The sequence below is a fragment of the Diceros bicornis genome, chromosome 11 (assembly GCF_020826845.1).
Source record: "Diceros bicornis minor isolate mBicDic1 chromosome 11, mDicBic1.mat.cur, whole genome shotgun sequence".
Lineage (NCBI taxonomy): Eukaryota > Metazoa > Chordata > Mammalia > Perissodactyla > Rhinocerotidae > Diceros > Diceros bicornis.
The window spans coordinates 28,759,259-28,776,093 of NC_080750.1; positions in this window are offsets into that span (position 1 = coordinate 28,759,259).

The following is a 16,835-nucleotide window of genomic DNA, read 5'->3' on the forward strand; positions in this document are numbered from 1 at the left end:
GGATTTCCATAGACCTAGAGGATGAATCGCTTTTTCTAAATTGCAAAACATTCTCTTAGCTCAACTTGTCATATTTCCTTTATTTCTTTGGCTCAATATCTATGACCAAATTTGTCTATGTTTTCTTTATAAACTAAATATTTTCCCGTGTCATATAATGGTATATCTTCTAGGAAATAGTGACTACAAAATTTATGGTAGTCTTGTCACTTTTAAAATTTTAGACTAGGAATTTTAACTTTCGAAGCAACATCTATCAGTTCAAAGTACAAACAAGGACAGATAGAATCACGATTTCTAAAGACTACAGGTTGGGGAGAGAAGCCTTTGAACAATGTAAGAGTCATTAAAAAACTCTGAAAAGCCCAAGGATGCAATCTTCTCTTCATCCTTGTGTGAGATCAGTTGAGAAATAGAACTCCTGCAAGGAAGGAGGATCAAGGGGAGATAGGAATACCAAGATTGCTGGTTAAATAAAATAATAGAGCATACTACCTGAAAGCGCTACTCCCTAGTACATGTTAATAACAGAAAAATGAAAAAAAAAGAATTTCTGAAACATGAAGAAAGAAAAGTAGACACGAAGCACCCCCTCACCATTAAAAGGATGTATTTATGAGACACAACTTTATAAAAATGCAGACCAGTGGATTTGCACACTTTCTGACCATTTCATTTTATTTCATAACCTATAGAAGGCATGATCTGTGTTGCTTATGCTCCTGGCACCATGAGAGTAAATTAGAAAGCTTGGTAGAGATTTGAAGACTAAAATCAATTGCACAAAATACAACTTATTAAATTTTTTATGATTAACTTTAGTGGAATTTGAATTACAACATTCTACGTCAATTCACTCATTCAATGAGAGATAAGATAAAGCCCTTTTAACATGGGACCACACACATTAATAAAGAAAGAAAGAATAAAATGTTCAGGGTGGTTTTAGTTATTAAATCTGTTTCATTTATTTTTTTCTCATTTTCCAAGTACCCAGCCATTCTTAGTAGATTGAAGTGGTATACAAAACAGCACTTATTAAATATAGAAGTAATCAGAAACTAATAGAACACAGTTATGAAAAGACTAGATAGAGTACAACCAGTTTTTTAAAATGCCTTTTGGTGGGATTAAAAGAAATAATTACCAACAATATAACACTATTGTTAAAAAGAGCAAGAACATTACTGGCCTATGTGTGATGAATAAGAGCAATGACATAATTTTCCTACAGATTATAATAATCTCTTTTTGGGGAAATTTGGATAATCCAGAAGCCATTGAAATGATTAGACATTTGATAAAACACTGTGGTCAACTTATACTCCTCAAGTCATTAGGGAGATAGAAACATTCACAGAGGTTAGAGGAGAGAATAGATTAAGGTGTATGATATTTTTAAAAGAAGGAATAGCAGGCATTGACCCCAGAGAATAGTCTACCATGTAATAGACTTCAGCAAGAAATGGTAACTCTGTGTTTTTCATAATTACTAAAAACACACAATAAAAAAAAATTGAGCCAGTAATATGAGAGATTGCAGTTTAGTCTAGGGAAACATACACAGAACTTGAAGACATCTGCCTTTCTTCTGAGTCTTCATAAACACATGCACTGTCATGTTTCAAATGGTTTAATGTCATCCTTCTTATAGGCCTTCTTATAGATGATGATCAGTCATGATACAGTTTAAAATATAGATTTGTGTACTTAGCAAAGGGACCGAATCATAAGCTGCTGCCTTTTGCTCCAGAGTTGGCTGTTTTGATTAGTTGTACACTTAACTAGTCAACTTTAGGGGGAAAAATGTTTGTTTTCCTTTGAAGGAAATTGTGTCTATTTTCAGGGAACTATAAACAATCAAGGCATCCATTGTGTTATTTTCCTATGAATTTGACTGATTTTTAAGGGTGACTAGGATTACATAACGACTGGCTACTAGTGACAAGCGCTTTTCTTTTGATATGGAATTTAAAAGAGTTTTTAATTATTTATTTCAGAATTTTCAGTTTTCTAATGAAGTGACATAGGGAAAACAGGCAGCACAGGGCTAGTATTCAGGAGAAAGACTAAGTTCTTAAATAAAAACAACATGAGTTGTTTGTATATTTTGGAGATTAAGCCCTTATCAGCTGTATGGTTTGCAAATATCTTCTCCCCTGTGTTCATTGCAGCGTTATTCACAGTAGCCAAGACTTGGAAGCAACCTAAGTGCCCACCAAGGGACGAATGGATAAAAAAGATGTGGTATATATACACAATGGAATACTACTCAGCCATAAGAAACGATGAACTCCAACCATTTGTGACAACATGGATGGACATTGAGGGTATTATGCAAAGTGAAATAAGTCAGAGCGAGAAGGTCAAATACCGTATGATTTCCTTCATTAAGTAGTAGATAATAATAACAATAAAGAAACACATAGAGACAGAGATTGGATTGGTGGTTACCAGAGGGGTAGGGAGGAGGGGGGAGGGTGAAAGGGATAATTCAGCACATGTGTGTGGTGATGGGTTGTAATTAGTGTTTAGGTGGTGAACATGATGTAATCTATGCAGAAATAGAAGTATAATGATGTACACCTGAAATTTATACAATGTTATAAACCAATGTTACTGCAATAAACAAAAATTAAAAATAAATAAATAAATAAATAAATAAATAAAACATGATATGTGACTATAAAGGAACAATATATTAAAGCAGTAAAACTACCTATCACTCAAATGGATATTTTTCTTCAAAGTAACCTCCATGAGAAGCTATTATTCCAATGATGAGTTTCTAAGTACTTTGAAAACACCACTTTTGGAATTGACTTTGTACACAATTTCAGGCATGCAAGAAATCAGGAACTATAGCTTTGTCATATCCTATGTAACAGCTCAAATTCTACTGCTTCCCCTAATATATCAAAACAAACATTCTCTACTCAGAATATTTGCTGCCTTCTCATTTCATTGATTGAGACATATAATTAAATTGAACAAATAAAAAAATTTTAAAGCTCATAGTTAGAACTATTAATTTAAATACAGATTCATGGTCCTTAAATTTTTGCATCATAATGTGCTCAATAGCTGTCATGAACCAATTCACTAATCCACTCCTATTTTACTCTTGATTTGATTACATAAGGCTACACTGTATCACCAGACAAACATTTGGGAAGAAGAGTTGCCTACACAAGCCAGCTAAAATGTCACAAGCTAGTAAATATATTTTGGTCCTCAGCTGCCACTTTAAACCAGCTCAATACTGGTGCAAATTCTGGAGATAGTTTGGGACTATCACTCATTCCCGGCTTAGTTGTTTACAATCCAAAGAACGGTCATGTTCCTCCATTTAGGAAGACGAGAGTCTGAGGACCAAAACTCTTTAAATTATAATCTCCAATCTAAACAAAGCCTCTGATTTCTTATTATTATGAATAGAATTATTGCTCCTTAAAAATTATTAAAATATTGGCCGATGGAGTACAGTGGGACGGCAAATTGTTTAAAGGAAAAGAATAGTAACTACCAACAATATGTGGTGAAATATAAGGACACGATGCCTGTCTTACAAACATTTATAAAATAAAATGGCAACATTTAGCATAATAATCCCCCTCCAAAGGTATCACTGCATTACTTCACTATTGTTTTCAATCAACCTCTTGCTTTGGAAGGGATAGTGGCAAAGGTGACTAAAAAAAGTTTGTCGGTTAATTGCATATCTTACATGTCTACTGTGTATTCTATTAACATAAAAATAGTTAACATTTCCAGAGAATTTACTGTGATCCAGACACTATGGTTGGAGGTGATCTAATCCTCATTTCAGACCTGTAAAGGAGGCATAGCCAGCCCTGTTTTAAAGATGAGTAGATTGAAGCTCAGAGAGGTTAATAATAATGATAATAATTATCCTTGGTTTCATCTCTAGGAAGTGGTAGAGCCAAAATTTAAACCCAGGTCTAACTCCAAAGTTTGCATTCTTATTGACTACTGCTGAGAGTTTATATTCGACTCATCCTAGCTGTTCAAGTTTTAGTAGGAAAAATCTCAGTCTCTAGGGAATGGAATATATAAACTGTTGTATATGACAATATCTGTCAGCTAAAGAAACAGTTTATACAATGCTTAAACCTGAGACTAAACTCCATGTCCTATTTCTCATTTCAAATATGATTGAATAAATTTCTCTCCCTGCTAGATTATCACCAGGATGGCATAGGATATGTCTGAAATCTACCGCCCACTCCCACATGGCCAGAGGACAAAAGCTGCTTTCATGTCATTTCTAAGCAAAAGCGGAAAGGCCAAAAATCGCTGGAGAAATTCGCTCTGGCGAGATTTTCAGTTCAATTTTCTTCTCCCTTGAGGTTCAAACAAACTTCAGATAATCATCTTGAACTTGGTGACGAACCAAACTCAGATTCAGACTGTGGCTTCTCAGAGGGTCAGCCCTTCCATTTAGAATAAGGCACAGCTTAAAGTGACGAGCCAAATGGGGTCAGATGTTCAATACTTGGCAAAAGCCTCAGCTGTCGTATTGAAACAATGTTGACAAGATGGCAGGCTTTAAAATAAATCCCTCCAGGAGGCTATTGATATCATTCTCGCCTTCCCTTCTGTCTCCTCTCCTGCCTCGCTGCTTTCAGGAGCACGTGCCAATCATGTGCAGCATGAACTGCAAGGACTGCGCAACATGCCGGTATTATTCCAGCAACAGGAGCCTATCCATGTATAAGAGGACTTCCTTGACTCCCCAGCACAAGATAAAGTATGCTGCTGACACACATCTGCCCAACCTGTCAGAAGGGAGCCAACCACTGTTCTCATGCACCAGCAGTTAACCCTTTCCAGTCAATTTTATTGAATACACTGGGCACTGAGCATCATAAGTTCTTCTCCTAAACAATCCATTTTGGCAAATGCTCTGAGAATGTTGATTAATTTCAGTTAGGCAACATTAATCCATCTTTCCGGTAAGAAGCTGGTTTACAACTTTGAGTTAAACATCACATAAGGGTTAGAAATATGGATCAATTAACTGTTTAGTGGTACCATTTCTCTATCATAAACTAACTTGGACTGCTTCAAGTATAGCCTGCAAGTTTAGCCTGAATCATGACAACACTTAAGCTTTGAATTTCATGACCTTTCATGTGTGTGTGCCATAATCGATTATAGATAGCAAGCTGACCACACTGTGAGGAAAGTTAACTTTTTAATACGTTACTCCTCTGTTCTAAAATAATTGATCACCTATAAATATAAGAGAATAATAGGAGAGCAATATAATATAGGTGAAAAATATAATGCCAATAAATATAATTTGATATCAAGGTGAGATTGTTTTAATGGCTCACATTGTCTCTGCCTGTAGGGTCTATATAATAAATAATTGCCAGACCATGGATCTTTCAGTTATAAGACTCTGAAGTTAGTATATAGGTATCTCAGTAAGGTTATTTGGGTGGCCTAAACCACCACGATACCCAGGTGAATGGCTTTATTACAATGAAAAGTTGAAAAACTACTAGAATGATCAAGGAAAACATTGAGAAAAGCTCTCTTAAAATACCCCATCCTTAGGCTATTCATCTTTTTAGTGGTCTCAGACTATTAAAGCCATAGACAATAAAAAGCTAGAACTTGAAGGGGATATTAGATGATCTAATTTGGTCATTTACAAATGGGTTACAATGCTTCATTCATAGGCTTCCTCAAATGTGCTAAGGAGAGAGCAGCTGGCGGCCCACATCCTCTTCATCCAAAGCAGTTCTCACCGCTCTTCTATCTATTGGTCTTTTTAAGTAGGAGTTCTCTTGGAAAAATAAAATGGCACTGCTAAGGGAAAAATTAAAAACCATGGATCTTATCCATACTCCTCATTTTAGAATAGAGTAAACTGAAGTTGAGAAAGGTGAAATGATCAGGTCAATGTCACCTACCTAGTTAGTGACAGGGTCAGAGAGGTGGCAATTCTCTCTACTCCCTGATACTAGAACACAGCAGCCCTTTCAGAAGATTACAATTTTGCTCCTGTTGTTGTTTCTTCTGTCTACCTTACTCCATCCCCTCTTTTTTCCTATGTCCTACTCATTTTCCCAGCGTAAATACATGAAGCCCTTTTGGAACCCCAGCCAATTTTTTTTGCCATACAGCTGAGTACTTAGCCCAAGTCTGAGTGAAAGCACAGGGAGGAACTGGCTTAGGAGTGAGAGAAAACCCCAAGCTAAAGTGAAAATTTCACTTCATTTCAGGATCATCACTATTATTGTGATCATGATGATTATGTCATCGTTACGATCTTCATCATCATCACTTGTATTTATATCGCACTCTATAAGGTTCATTAATTCTCATGTTACATCATTGGATGACCAGTCAACAAGTATTATTAAGCATCTTAATAAATCGAATCTCATGAAAATCAAGAATTTGTTTGTACTACTTTGTCCGTTTAGTCTGCTTTGTAACCATCCACAAGTTGCTTAGCATACGCAATTTCTCTCACAAAACAGATTTTCAAAATTTTGAAGTCATCTGTTATGCCTCCTGTTACATTTCTATTATGCAGATGTCTAACAAAGTGACATGTTTATAGAAAACAATCTGCAGATTACTGGTTAACAAAACTAGAAATAAAGCCAACACGTTTAACCACAGCGTCCAATGGCAAAAAGTTAAGAGCTGAAAATGGAATCAACTGCAGATGAGCTGCAGGAGTTACAGCCTTGAGTGACCTTCCTACAGCTCTTGATGCTAATGATCATGCCCTTTTTCCTGAACTTTCTAGTCCCTTTGTTTTATATATCACTGCTCTCTTTTTAACTCTTTTAAGCTTCTTTATAAGTGCCATCTTATGGCTTTGCTGACCCTCTACATATTTTCATACTTTTGAGTATTTGCTCACGATATTCTCTTCTTTCTTCCTCTCTGCTTGAATTTCTCATCTTCCAAGATTCACCTCAAATACCACTTCCTTTCTAAAGTCTTTCCTGACCATCCAGGCTGGAATTATTTGTTCCTTTCTTTTTTCTTCCTTTAAAATATATTTAGTTTTTCAAACAGGTAATGCATTCACATGGTTCAAAAACCAAAATTATAAATAGGCATGCAGTGAAAAATCTCCTGTATGCCATTGTTTTCTGTCACCCAATTTTCCTTTCCATCAGTTGATTTTTGTGTTTCCAAAGATATTTGTGCATAAATAAGCAAAGACAAGTATAATTTTCCTCTGGTTTTACATAGGAGTAGTGTCCTATACAATTATGTTCTGCACATCCCTTTTTTTTTCACGTAATGTTGGGTTTGGGAGAGAGGTGATTTCATATTAATACATAGAGTATAGCATCATTCACTTATAAATGTATACTATTCTATTGGTTATAGAATAGTGTGTTTAATCAGTCTCCTATTGATGGAACTTTAAGTTGTCTCTAACTTTTGCTATTATGAGCAATGATGCAATTAATAGTCTTGTAATACATGATTTTGCAAATACGTACTATTATACCCACAGAATGGCCAGCCCTGGTGGTCCAGTGGTTAAGATTCGGCGCTCTCACCACCATGGCCTGGGTTCATTTCTGGTTAGGAAACCACACCACCTGTCTATCCATTGTCATATTGTGGCTGTTGCATGTTGCTGTGATGGTGAAAGCTATGCCACTAGTATTTCAAATACCGCAGGGTCACCCATGGTGGACAAGTTTCAGCGGAGCTTCCAGACCAGACAGACTAGGAAGAAGGACCTGGCCACCCACTTCTGAAAAAAATTGACCATGAAAACCTTACGAGCATTGTCTGATACAGCACCAGAAAGTGTGAGGATGGCGCAAAAAAACTGGGCAGGGTTCCGCTCTGCTGTTCACAGGGTCACTAGGAGTCGAGATTGACTGGATGGCACTAACAATAAATACCTACAGAATAAATTGGAGTTGTTCTATTAGAGAGTAAAAAATTTTGATAAACATTTTCAATTGTTCTGCTATATGGGTTGTAGCAATTTATACTTTCTCAAGCAACATGTGAAGTGCTTATTTGCCCCACATTCTTGATAACAAGTATCATCAAATTAATGTATCTTTGTCAATCCTAATAGGTAAGAGATGTTCTTTCAGTGCAATATTAATTTCCATTTCTTTTATTGTGATTAGGATTGAGCAGTTTTTTATAGTTTTAAGGGTTACGTGTAATGAATTATTTGTTTATATCATTCCACATTATTCTGTTGGGAAATCTCATTCACTTATAGATGCTCTTTACATATTAGGGAAATTAAACCTTTTTTCTGTTAGATGAGCTGCAAATTTTTTTCCAGTTTGTACTGTTTGCTCTTGACTCTGTTTATAGTAACCCTTCTCATTTTCTAGCTGCCTATTAACTATTCATTTACTATTGAACTCGTTATATTATGTCATAAATGTTTCTGTATATACAGCAACAAATGTTGTTGCTATTAGACTTTGAGGATCTCAAGAGTAGATATCATTTCTTACTCAACTTTCCATGCCTTTTGTACATTAGCACAATGCCAGACACCTAAAAGTCAACAATAAATTTTCTGTGAATGAATCATTCATGTTTGCTTATTTAAATTTTTTCTTTTGAGCTTAAACTGAAGCTAAATTGGAATGATGAAATGTTACCTACATGTACCAGCATTTACAGCATTGCTTTCTTGTGGCTCTACTTTTCCTTTCCTATTCTACTGACACTTAACAGAACAATAACAAGCAGAAATTATTCAGCAGATTGGTTTTTATTTGGGAGACAATTCATGAATGTGTGTGTGTGTGTGTGTGCATGTGTATACGAGGTGGATGTGGAGGAGGCAAGCTCACATTCTATTTAAGGGCCTGAGTTTCTTTTTTAATCTATAAAATAAATAATTGCCAGAGTAAAGCCTCCTGGAACAGACTGAAGACTTTGTGCCAAGATCCCTAGTCCTAGAAATCTATTTAGAAATGACAGCTTTGAAGTAAATCAATAGAAAATTCAAGGAAATGAGAGACCTACCTTTCAACAAATCCAACATCAATCAGTACTACATTTGTTTATTCTTTATTTTCCTCCATGTGTATCCTAGATACAAATTTTAGGATACTTTTTATAGTGAAAAATTAGTTTTTTAGTGTCAGCCACTTATTCTCATGCTATTGCTTCTCATGTGTTTCTGTAGTTGAATGAAAACACAATGACTTCTCATGCTACTTTTAAAACAAATGTTGTTACATACTTGGCCAGCAGAGGTGGAAAGAAGGATAGAATTCCACACACATGTTCACTGATAATTTTCTTCTTGGTTCAGACTTTGATGAAGAGCCAAGATGTCCTCTTGCTTTGTTTGGTTTTGCGGGCTCCATGCTAGCATACGATTTCATAAGAGCAATTCACCCTCCCTTTTTGTTTCTTTCTTTTTTTTTTTTGCTACTGAAAATTGCACAGAAAAATAAACAGTTTTCCTATGGTGCTCAATAGCACTCAAATATGCCAAGGCAAGGACCCTTTTTCTAGAAAAAGAAATAAAACATATGAAAGGAAACTAAGAACTCTTGTCGAAATTATTCCACTGTGAAATTAGTTACATTCCACAAGAAAATATAATCATGCCAGAGGTTTCTTTCTTCAATGACTCTCACATAAACTGCAGCAGAAAAAAATATCTGGTGTTCAGCTTCACAAGCTATCAGTGCCATTGGCTACCTGAACCCATTCGTATTTGATTATTTTCAGTCCATTGCAATTTCTATACAGCCCTGGTGGATATTTCTTTGGTTCATTGAATAAAACATTCACATCAGTCTATGATTGTGTTGCCACTGTCTTTGTTATAATTAACACTGCAACAGATTAAAAAATACTACTTAAAATAACTGGTGTACAATTCACTTCCAAACAGAATACGCATAAAAAAGATTATCCAACAGAGAGCTGCCAAATGTACTGTAAACTGGAAGGGTTTCAATATCCCTTAAACACTCGGCTAGGAACTAACTGAACCACATCTCTGCTGTCAGCAGAGCATGAAACCCTGAGATTTGTTTCAGTTTCCATCTAGTCTCTGCCAGTTAAACCTAAAGGTTTCCACGGGGTAAATACATATTTCCATTTTTACTGGCATTGTCTACTTTCTCTTTTATAAGAAATACATTTCTCTCTCAAGGATGCTTGAGCATTTTATGAAGATGACATTCTGAAAAGCACTGTGGTCTAAGAAATTTTCCCAACTTTCATCATCATCCTCATCCCCATGAAGCCTGTCTTGTGTGCACACTGTTGTGAATAGCACTATGAAGAAAATCTAACAGACCATCCTTTTTCCTGTAAGAATGTGTCATGGAAAACACACATACACACACACACACACTGAGTAGAGAGAGAGACAAACAAATGCAAACCTTGCTCAAAACCCTCCACTGTAGTTCCATTTCTTATCAAATCAAATGTAATTTTCTTAGCCTGTCATTCAAAGACTTCCACAATATGAACCTAAATTATCTTTCCAGCCTATGTTTTATCAATTTCCTGAGTGTATCTCCTATTCCTAGTAAACCAGATTACTCTCAGTTCCTGTGTCATTGGTGCTTTCCCATTATCTGATCCTACCTCCTAGATAGGCAGAGAATCAAAGCCCTGGAGTCAGCTAGTCTGGAGTACGGGGTGTTAGATGCCTGCTTCAAGGGGAAGAGAGGGAGGGGCATAGGAAGTAAGAGGTGTTCCTTGTAATCTTATCAACAGGCAGCTGGCATGCCACTAAGGAAGTGATCTGAGTCAGATCATCTCTCCGAGTTGCTGATGAGAAAAGTCATGCAGACCATCCAAACAAGTTGTCAGGGTAAGAGAGTGCTACAGAAATGAGGATTCTGTAAGGAAACCAGGAGGACAGAGATAGGACAGGAGTCATGTTTCCAAGAGGAGGGGTTGAGATGCAATCCAAAGCAGCATAAATGAGAGGAGAGATGAAAGGACTTTTACTACAGTGGCTGCTTCTCTGGGTGGCTGGGGACAGAGAGTTAAGGATGTGAATGGAACTAAAAGCCACCTCAGTGTTTATACTCATGGCATTCTTTCTGCATGGAACATCTTCCTGGTTCCAATCATATCCGTTCTTCAAGACCCACCTCAAATATCGTCTTTTCCTTGAAACCTTTTTCTATTCCTTCAGAAGAGACCACCCTTCCCTCTTCTGAACTTCATCAGACGTGGTTGGTACTTCTTGATGGCCTTCCTTAGGTAGATTATGTATTACAGTCTTTGGTTTATTTGTCTCATAATATTATATGCACTGTAAACTATGGATTTGTTCTTTCTTAATATCAACTGTTGCAACTACAAACCCTGATGCATAATTGTTATTCAGTAAATATCGTTAACATTGTTATTATTTTTTTTTTTTTGGTGAGGAAGTTTAGCCCTGAGCTAACATCTACGCCAATCTTCCTCTGTTTTGTGTGTGGGACTCCACCACAGCACGGCTTGATGAGCGGTGTGTAGGTCCACACCCGGGATCTGAACCCACGAACCCCAGGCCGCCAAAGCGGAGCACACGAACTCAACCACTACACCACCAGGCCGGCCCCTCATTAACATTATTTTAACTCACATCTTAATGGGGAACAAATATTTACATGATCTATGGAATAAATAGAAGGGTAGCAAGGTCCAAATATATCTCTGGATGCTCTGCTATTTGGCCAGTATCATTGGCATTCCTACAATATGTTTTACAAAGATAACTAAATATGTTCAGCTTATATTGAATATTTACTTACAATTTCTCATGGGCCTAGTCAATCAATTTTCTAACTTGTCAGAATAAAATTATTCACTGTAATCTCAAGGTATATGAAGGATGTTGAATAAATATTATCACAGAAATATAGAAATGTCACTTTAATATTCTCTTCAGTTTTTCTTGGCACAGCCTGGAAACTATTTCATCCTACCTAAAAGTCTGATACCAAGACTAATTTAGGTTATGTTTCGATTAAAATTTAGTTTGCTTTCTTACTTAACAATCCTTTCTCACCATATTATCCCTTTGTTAAGTTCACAATTTTGGAAATATATGCTTGAAATGTATATTTCATATAAAGCAATGGTAGGATCCACAGGAAAAATCTTACATTATCAGGAATAAAATACTCCTCGAATGTTCTCTACCTTAGCTGATAGGAAGATTGAGGTCAAATTTTCAGCCAAGCTATAGCAAAGTCTATTGGACATCATGAAATGTATTTTATGATTAAATATTATCCCCAGATTTATTTTATTTTTCCTACTTATTTTACCATTTTCCAATTTTCTTATTTTAAATAAAATATTAGTATCTTATAAGCCCCTTTAAATACTTTTTATTTTAACAATGCAGGGTATGAATAATAAACACATAAAATTAAAATGATCCACTCTTATTTACACTTCGAGATCTTGAAATCAGATATGCTACACAGAAGTATAATATTATTAAATAAAAAAGAAATTGCTGCTTTTGGGTATATTTTCTTGAAAGTGGAATGATTTCAAAACTAGCTGGGGGGTTCAGGAAAAATCTATTGATCTTCTAATTTGCTCCCGACATTGAGGGAAGCCATGGACTCATTTTCTCTCTTACTTCCTCTTCCAAAGTGTAAAACAAATAAAACTCCCATCTCTCACCTACTTCATTTTTATAATTCTCTCACAAAGTATAAAAGGTGAGAAATCTTGGCTTTCAAAATACCTTGTAATATTTATAGAGCTGGAAGATTATAAGAAATGCAGAGTGGTCATATTCATTAAGGACCTTGCTTTCCAAGGCTACAAGAGTGCATCACGAAAATAAACCACAAAGTGATACATTGTTCACTATGCAGCACTTGAAAGACCCTTCTTGTGGGCTATACTTTTAAAATATGTAGTTCTTTCACTAAAATAAGATGAAAACTTAGAATTTGAAGCTGCTTAACAGCAAAATCATTGCAAGTATAATAAAATTTTGTCATAACTTGTAATGTTATGACATATATTTGCATATTTTAATTTCCAATTAAAATGTTCCAAAAATTAATATTTTGACTAAAAACAGGCATTGAAGGGCCAGTGCTAAATGTGAAGTTGTGTCACAAACACAAAGTCTATCCTTTTTTTAAATATATATAAACAAATTATTGATGAGGCTTTCTATGAACTGGTTATTTAAATGTGTGGAAGTGAGCAAATGTTTTATTCCTGCTGACTCAAAAGAAGGTGCTTGCTGTGTGGGCAGAGGATGGCGAAGCTATTTGTGAAAGGAAGAGTATGTCACCTAAATTAATGTGGTAGACTCGCCTCATAAGTCATCTCCACCATTCTGCTCAACCACCCCGCTGGAAAGAGTCGAGGTCAATATTCCGCCCATTTAGAATATACAGAGCCTATTTATCTACTATAGGGCTCATATCCTTTCATGCAGTCAGGGTACAATAAGACTCAAATTAAAAACTTCTTTAAGAAACCAATTATTAAGGGCAATGAATTAGCCATTACACTTGAACAAATATTTCAAAATCCTACTTGCTATCTTCTGTTAGTGAGGGCCATGACTAGCCTACCCATACAGAGGGGGTGGCCACCTGCAGACTCAGATTTCACTGCTGTTGAACAGGCTCCACACCCCAATGCAATATTGGTTGCTTCTTCATGTGTTCGTTGAAGCCCCAATTTCTTTTGTTTTTCCCCAAATCCTTTAAAAAGGAACACGACATTCCTTTGCTCAATTAGACTTAAGAATTAAACTCATTTATGCCGAAGGGGTGCTGTATTAAGCATGGTGGCCATCCTCACAAAAGGCAGAAAATGAGAGCAGTAAGTGGAGAATATCAGATAAAAAAAGATACTGCGAGTGTCAAAAACAAACTTCAAGTGGTCGACATTTTGTTTCTGGTTCACTTTTTGCTGAAGGTAATAACACACTACACGTACCTAGGACAAGGACTGGAGAATTCTGTATGAATATTTAGATTGGTAATTGGTACTAATAGGAAATAATTATGACTGGTCACAAAAATAACTGCCTATTGAACAAATGGACTCTTCCTGGTGCTGTGGGCCAGTTTCCAACAGTAAACTTATTCTTGGCACTATTTTGTTCTCATAGATGCACAAAGGGTTGTGCTTCAGTTTTCTTGCCCAGGGAATCAGCTCATTCAGTGCATCCATATGGTGCCCTAGATTCTATTGAAGAGTCAGTGAATCATGTGGGAGAATGGCAGTGGACCATTTCGATGTCCTCATTTTCTTTTCCATTATTTGGGGTTTTAAAACTTTGGTTTGAGTTCATTCTGATTGCTAATTATTAAGTTTCTGTAGCTGGTTAGAACTGTCGAAAAGGAGCTGAGAAGATGGTGGAAAAAGGCAAGAAGCTGAGAAAAGACTCAAGGCTGGTGCGGGGATGTGACCAGCTGGGTTGCCCATTTCCTAATGCTCCATTGAGATCTATGTACATTAAACTTTTTCTGCTAAAGTCTTTGTTTCAAAATCAAACTACTTCTCTAACAACTTCTTTCATATGACTTAAAAAACCATTGAGCACTAATTAGACATGATATACTGTGATAGATTCTGATTTTCAATTATAAAAATGTTGAAAGATTATGATTGGGGCCAGCCCAGTGGCGTAGGCGGTTAAGTGCCCGCGCTCTGCTGCAGCAGCCCAGGGTTCCCAGGCGCCCACAGATGCACTGCTTGGCAAGCCATGCTGTGGCAACATCCCATATAAAGTGGAGGAAGATGGGCACAGATGTTAGCCCAGGGCCAGTCTTCCTCAGCAAAAAAAGAGGAGGATTGGTAGATGTTAGCACAGGGCTGATCTCCTCACAAAATAAACCAAAAAAACAAAAAAGAAGATGATTCCTGTTTTCAAGGAGCTCAGAGTCTTTGTGAAAGTCACCATGAAAGCAATACACTTAAATAAAAACCATTAAAATAACTGGTGGCAAGTAGAAGAGTATAAGTAGAAGAGATGAAATGTCTTAAGAAGTATGAGATGGAAGGGTTAACTAACAGGATAAACAAGAAAGACTTCATGAAAGAGGTAGCATGAAAGAGGAGAGTCTTAAAAAATTGTGATTGCAAAATATAATGTGGTTTTGCAGCATGAGAACCAGGAAATCACTTCCATTGCCTCACCAACGGAGGGTACAATAATACAATTGGGAGTTGATGTTTCCACACGCACTTTTAGTGGCTTCACGTTTCTATTCTACACATCGTTAACTGGTTGGCTGGAATCTTTTCTACCATGTGTTCATCATCTCTGCTCTTCTTTATTTCTTTATGACAAATGACTCAATTTCTGTAAACATATTTTCTCATATATCTGAATTTCTCTGTAATTTTATCATCTTTAGGCCCTTCCTTCGCCATTTGTAATCCCTCTAAATTCAGTGTAACGGTGATCTCCAAAGGGCAGAGGTATCAGACCTGGGGCAACTCAAAACTGGTTTCCCTTCTCCCCTATGAAGTTCAGTTGAAATGAACATCAAGAAATTCTATGAGGAAACTAAGCAGAGAGGAGATCTCACAAAGCCAACTGAAGTGATGTGAGAGTAGGGCTGTTTCTTCAGCTTGTTGAAGGAACACTGCTGTAGCGGTAAGACTGGGGACTCTGGCTACTGGTTGCCTCTCCCACCTTTTGTCCCTTGTGCTTTTCATGTTATATAAAGCAGCCAAACTCTTGGCACCCACCTCAGGCCTGGATTCAAGTTGCATCCATGTGCTTTTCAAAGCCTTCCAATTAGATGGAACAGAGAGGACTAATTTAGTTGCTACAGCATATAAGAGAGCAAGTGGTGTTGCAGAATAGACAAGAACACATAGGTTTTGTGGAGAGCATTCAGCAACAGGAAACAGAAATCAGGCAGAGCACAAAGTTGGCAATCTGGAGTGGTAATGTCTCTGCGTGTTCAGCACACGTCACCACCCATCCTCTCGGCTCACTCGTTCTTCAATAACTACCCTAGGAATTGATGCTGTCTCACTTCCATTAGTTATATTTTCATTTGTCCAAATGTACTTTTCCTCTCAACCCTCTCTCGACATAAGAAATAGGATGGCAGAATGGCCACCATTCTCTTGAAAAGTGGATTCCATCTTCAGTAGCTTATGGAAAGACTGACAATAATTCATTCCTACCAACCACTTACAGAAAGTCAGAGAAGGAACAGCCCACCACCCTGAAGGAGAATGAAAGGTAATTTCTCTGGGATTTTAACTGTATGAAAAGAAAAATCTCGATTGCAGCATTGGCTGTAAACTGCACAAACAATAAATTGTTTTGAAGATTGATTAAGCTCTCAAGTGTTGCTATGACTATTAATCAATTGCCTCAGCAACTTACTACTTTACATGACAAACAGCAATAGTGAAAAATCAAAAAGCACAACTAAATTTGGTTGTAATTTGTTCAGGTAATCTTAGAAATCTTATGAAAATGAAAGACAAAATAGGTATTAAATGGTACAGAAACATAGGCATTCCGATTTTCATTATTACTTCGGCAGAGTTTGATTTTAAGTTGAAAATTTTTGGATAGACTTTGATTCATAATATGTTCCAGTGTTCAAAGACTTAACATTTTCTTATGTTGAAACATAGTCTGCAATTACTGTAAGTTTTTTTTCCCTATCTTTATGTATCTAAAAAAAAAATACTTTATTTAACACCTTTCACGTCTTTTATTTTTCTGCCTACTGGAATAAATTTGAGCTGAATGTTTAATCTATCCACTTTAGCGAGCATTTTCAACCATTAAAAAGCTGATGTGAAGGAGTTGACTGTGACATGAGAAAACAGAACGGATCAGTAGAATTATT